Here is a 6,000-nt window from a genome sequence, read left to right on the forward strand (position 1 = left end):
ATCTGTGATGCTGGTGCTCTTGATCCCTTGATTGAATACTGCTGTCCATCGATTGTAAACTGCGTAGAAAGCTTTGAAAAATCCCAAAGAATAGGTCCAAGAGTATGAAGCCATTGGGCTCCAAGTACCACATCGCACCCGCCGAGAGGAAAAACATAGAAATCTGTTGTAAAATAATAATCTTGAAGAGTAATAGGTAGGCTGGAACATTTACCTCCGATTGCGACTTTCTCGCCGTTGGCAACCATCACCTCAAAATGCTTTTCTTCGGCAATTTGATAATGCATTCTCTTGGCTAGATCGCAATCTATGAAATTGTGGGTGCTTCCTGAGTCGATGAGAATAGTAACTGGTTGTCGCTTAAGAAGACCCTTCAAACGCATTGTTTGGGCAGACAACGACCCGGATATAGCATGCATAGAAATTTCCGCCGGCAATTCTTCGATATTAATATCCTCGGGAGTGTCCTCCATATTATCTTCGTCAGGCTCGCCTTCGATCAAAAACAATTGTTTTGTTTTGCATCGATGACCAGGGCTATACTTCTCGTCACAATTATAACATAGTCCCTTCTCTCTTCTTATTTTTGCTTCGGCCGGCGTGAGACGCTTAATTGGTGGGAGACATGAGCAAAACCAGGTTGATACATGCTCCTAATATACCCTCTTAATCGTTTTGATGTTGTTCCAAGCTGCGTTTCACAAGCACTAATAGTCCGGGCTAAACTTTACGAACGTTTGGCGTGCTGCCCCGATAGGCTCCGTAAAAAGTATTCGACAAAATAATCGCCGAACGCCCTCCTGGAGTTCGTACTACAGGCTCGTAAGGCTGGTTGTAGATACAGACGGCGATAACCAGAACGTGCGGAAGTTCTCCTCTTCGAGAATCGGGTTGCTGCAGTCCACTCTGGATGGGGATGATCCGGTTCATTAAGATGCTGGTGTTTGGGCTTTCTTCGNTTTAAAAAATTGTTCTGCTTGGTACACCCATCCAGCTGGATCCTCGCCATCAAACCGAGGAAACTCCAGTCGTGTGACACGAGGTATCACCATCATAGAGTTCTCCATAGAAGGAACCAATGTCCTTTCCTTGAAAGGAGTAGGAAGAAGGGGGCGATTTTTATCGGAACTGGAGGCGGATGTATCTACGGACGGTGCTTGCGGTTGCACATCCATTTTTGTGTTCATAGCGATAATTAAATTTTTAATATCGTTAATGGAATCGCTAATGGATTTTACCTCGGTCTCCAGTTTGTTTAATCGAATATCAACGTTATTCATTTCCTCCCTTCTTACGAACTCTCCGTCCATCTTTCGTAATAATTCCCGTTGTGCTCGAGTCAGGACCATACAAGCTCTGATACCAAATGATACGGTTCTACCGTATCGGATCGATCACTTCGAGGGGATCGAGCCTCCAGAGAATTAAGAAGTTGAGAGGTAGGGACAAGATATGAGGAAAAAGAGATAATATTACTTGATAGTTTCTTGTAACGCCCCGGTTACATTATATAGAGTTCAACTACTTCTAATCATTTCCTAACAAGATAATTGACTATCCCTAATTATATTCCTAAATAACAGATATTTAAATTTGAACTTGTTTATTTAAAGAGAAAATTATTAAAATGAAAAGTTGGGGTCGCATCAGATCCCGAACCTTAATTTGATTTTTGACTAAGTACCTGGCCTTTTAGTTTTTGCAATGTGTCTCCAATATTTTATTATTTGTTTCAATTAAATGTCAGCCATAAAAAACCCTATCAATTTGGATAGAATTTACATGCCAAGTTTGGTGGTGGTGTTGATGCGGTAAGCACTGCTTGGTAATTAATATGACAATTGTTTGTTGAAGTTACAAGATTTTTTTATTGCAAGGGCTTTAACTAAATAGTGAAGGACTTGATTGCAAAATTAAAAGTTGGGGAGGTGGAAGTGAAAAATTGGGCGTGGACCAATTTAATCATTTTCATATGTTCCAAGTTGGAAAGACTTTAATTTTTTTAGTAGACCTGGAAAAATCGAAAACATTTCTTTCTGCTTAAGCTTGAGCAATTTTTGGGCGAAGCAGGTAAATGCATTTCAGCTGTCTTGTAAGAAATTGTTGACTTAGAAAAATCTCTGCCGAAAATAATTTGTGTGCGCTCAGGTAGCATTAGGCTTGGGAAATAAACCTTTTTTGGTTTCTCTGAATTATCGTAAGAAATTGTTGACGTAGAAAATTCCCTGCCAATTATTATTATTTTTTATTTTTTATTTTTTATTTATCATTTTTTTAGGTAGCATGTGGCTCGAGAACAAAAGTTTGATGGATAGCTTTCGAGTGTGGCTTTGAACAAGGGATATATCAGAACTAGCTGGAACAAGTACAAAAATTTGTATTTGGCATTATTGTCTGATATATATATATATATATATATATATATATATTCCCTGAGCTAGTTTGGATGAAGTAAGTCAAGAACAAAGCCTAATATTTTTTTAAAAAAATTTGCCAAAAGTGCCTTTCTATATCATAATTGAAGTTTAGCCCAGTTTCGAAATATTAAATTGGGACCTTTCTCGTCTTAAGTTTGTTGCCAAGCACAAGTACGGCAGTACATAGTTACACAATAAATTTGGTGAAGAGTTAAAAGTAAATAAATTAGGATGTAATATAGGACTTAATTATGATAAAGTACAGGACTTCGTTATGACGAAGTATAAAATTTTAAATTCATATGTTTTGGAGTATATAATATCGTGAAAATTTTAACTTAGTTCGTCGAGCATAGTTAAACATTGAGCTAATTTCTCAAATTCAAAAGGCATGCACAATTAATTACGTAGCAGCGAGAGTACAGATCTAGCGAAAGTTGGTAGCTCTCATCACAATAGGGACAAGGAATAAACTTGTGTCCACTGTTCCATAATTGCTTGGTTATATTAGTACGGGGTGTGCCGCCTCATTGTGCTTCATCCAGAACTCTTCCGTATTTTCCTCTATACTCATTACTAATAAAGAAAGATTTTCGGGAAAGCCTCGAATTTCTCTGAGCCCTGCACTTATTCTCATCTCTCAGCCCCCGATCCCCGAAGCTTTACTAGGTCTCCTCTTTCTCCATGAATTCACTCGACCACTCGGCCTTTGTTCCCTTGGAACAGAGTAGATGTCACCACCACCTCGCAAGAGCATGATTGATGCTTCTCTGTCCATTTTCTTGTTTTTCGCACAGCAGGAGATCGATCGAAAGCACGAGTTCCAATGGCCCAGCCTTCAATGCAGGTCAAAAGAAAAGCATATGGTCTCGCTAAATCTGTTGTGCCGTCATCATTATCATCACCTGGGGGCAGGGGTTCTACTACATCCATGTTAAAGTACAGATTGTTTCCTCGATGCCGTCTAATAAAAAGTATGTCTCACGTAGCATGCATGCTATCACAATTTGACACTGCAGTTTGTAAAGACTTGGCATTCCTTGAAGACGAGGCGAATTTTGAAACGGTTTTATGAAATCCCAAATGCCTTTTTCCTCGGCATTCCTTTCGGGTTATTTGGTTTCTAAGAAAAGTGTGGAAATAAAAATTTCAAGAAAAAGCTTTTCATGACAAATTGTTTTCTTTCCAGTTTTCTGTCCATTTATTTTCAAGGAAAACAAACTTTTGTGGAATTTTTTTTTTCATGTTTTATAGAAAACTAGTGATTTTGCTGAAAAAACTCTAAAAAGGAAAATGCTAGTTTTCCACAACATATGGGAAAAAAGGTTTTCAAAATACTTGTTTTCCTTCCAAACAAATGAGCGAAAAATTGCAAAAGAAGTTTTCCATGAAAATTTTTTTTTTTTTTCCCACACTTTTCGAGGAATCAAACAACCCCTTAAATAGATGAGTGGTGAGAATTATAGAGATCTCAGCGACTTTGATGAGACTCAGCATTCGTATTGCCACTGAGTTAGCTCAAATGGTAATGCTCGTTCAACCTGAGATCTTTACGATGACTTTTGTAAAGATGAGGATTATTAAGTAACTCGACTCCTTTCCAATGAAATAAAATTTCTCACTTTAGAAGTTCGTCAGTACTGTTAGTTAAGAGAGCGATTGTGGTGTAGTTTTCCATAATAAAGTGATGTTTCAGAAATAAAATCGGATGAGACTGAACCCGATATAATAGAGTTTTTATTCAAAAAGCGCCATATTTTGTATGTCAACTTACGATGATTTTAGAGGTGGAGAAATTTATGAGCAAAACAAACCGGTGGTTAAGTTTTGAGTAGGAATGTGAACTAAAGGGGCTAAAATATAATTTTTACAAAATAGTCTTACGTACGAAATTTTGGAATTTAATTTGGCAAATGAAAGGACTTACGTAAATATAGGCTTAGAGAGAGACGTGTGGATTCAAATTTCACGAAATTCAAAAAATTTGTACAAAATGGCATAAACGTGAAGATTGAGAGTCAAAATTGATTGGCGGTTTTCTTGCAAAAATTGTGATATTTTATGTGTGGAATTGTAAAATTTTACTGCAAGAAGGGCTTTTGTGCAAAATGCGAATTGCTTTGAAGTTATGGGCGAGAAAGCAACAACGGATGATCTAATATGCAAATGTTACAACTGAAATCCTAAAAAACTAAACCTAACCCTAAGGGTGCGTTTGGTTCGCATTATGAAAGATTACTAGGAATATAAGATATCCGAGAATCTTATTCCTATTCATTCTATTACTAAGAATGTGGAATTCCTGTGTTTGGTTCGCACGGTAATATTAATTAGTCATATTATTTAATAGTATAAAAAATATACAATTAATTAATTTATTTATTTAATTAATTTTAGATAATGTTACCAAAAGTTTCAACATCTTTTTAGAAAAAAGGGAGAGAGAGTATAAGTTAGAGAAAGAGAGCATAATTAAAAAAATAGAAAGAAAAATATAATCGAAATTAGAGGGAGTGAGAGAGTTGAAATTTTAGAAAAAGAGAGAGAAAAAGCTTAGTTTAGAGAGAGAAAAAAAAGTTAAATTTTAGAGAGAAAAATAAGTTTAGAGAGAGATATAAGGTTAGAGTGTAAAGAAAAATAATATCAATTAGCCGACGAGTAAGAAGAAAGAAAGAGATTAGATATATTATGATTATCCAAATCTATTAATATGAGGATACCCACCATCACTCAAGGGAATGAGATTAGTACTTTGGGGTGAATCTTATTCCCAAGTGAATCTAATATTACCAACTAAATTACTTAGTGCGTTTAATCAAACACCGTCATATTTTTTTATTCCCATTTGATTACTAAAAATCTTTAAAAGATAGCGCGAACCAAACGCACCCTAAACTTAATTCCTCTCTCTCTCTCTCTCTCTCTCTCTCTCTCTCTCTCTTCGCCCAAACTGCAGCCGCTTGTCACGGCACAAAGATTTTCTCCGCGATTTCGCTTTGCAATCACCCAAACTCCAAAGCGGACATCTGACGGAGGTTTTGGCTTGGAATCTTCTAGAAGCTTCTACGCGGATCTCGAGACTGATGGTGCGGATACCGGAGAGTCAAGAGTCCCTTGGGGTTTCTAGGTAGCCCATTAATGTACTTAGAGTTTCTATGCATATTTATTATGACTCTTGGGAGACCGTAGCGTACTTATTGGCCTCCCCTTTTGGCTTGTAGTATTGTGCCATTTGGCACCTTTTCATTGGATGTATGGGCGGCGAGTGGCCTATAAATAGTGTGGCCTCCACCCCCTCTCATTTCAGAATCTCATATTGTATTCTCAAGTTTAAAGCAATAGAAGAGCTTTCTTCTTATCTCTCTCTTGTATTTAGTCTAGGACAAGCGAGGTCCTAACTTAGCAAGTAGAGAGACAGGCTTGCTCACTTCGGGAAGGAAGGCGAGCGCCGCACGGGCTTTTGCGAGCAAATTCATTAAGTCCGTGACAGTTGGTATCGGAGCCGGTTCGAGAAGGAGCCATGTCGTCATCAGAGGCCGCTGCTGGCGACGTTGGGGGTGATGCCTCCAAGCAACCCTCCAAG

At 37.7% G+C, this 6,000-nt stretch overlaps 1 protein-coding gene across 4 annotated transcripts in view; it reads left to right on the plus strand.

The window, feature by feature from the left end:
* Window positions 1–4,046, plus strand: part of LOC109713697 (4-coumarate--CoA ligase-like 5) — a 46,812-nt gene extending 42,766 nt beyond the window's left edge. For 2 of the 4 annotated variants that reach the window (XM_020237878.1, XM_020237873.1), the window contains exon 7: window positions 2,279–2,515. The gene's annotated coding sequence lies outside the window, so the exon portion shown is untranslated. Of the gene's footprint in view, window positions 1–2,278; window positions 2,516–3,214 lie in introns of those variants that run through there. The other 2 variants (XM_020237877.1, XM_020237876.1) reach the window with 2 other exon arrangements.

This window comes from Ananas comosus, linkage group 8, assembly GCF_001540865.1.
Source record: "Ananas comosus cultivar F153 linkage group 8, ASM154086v1, whole genome shotgun sequence".
Classification (NCBI taxonomy): domain Eukaryota; kingdom Viridiplantae; phylum Streptophyta; class Magnoliopsida; order Poales; family Bromeliaceae; genus Ananas; species Ananas comosus.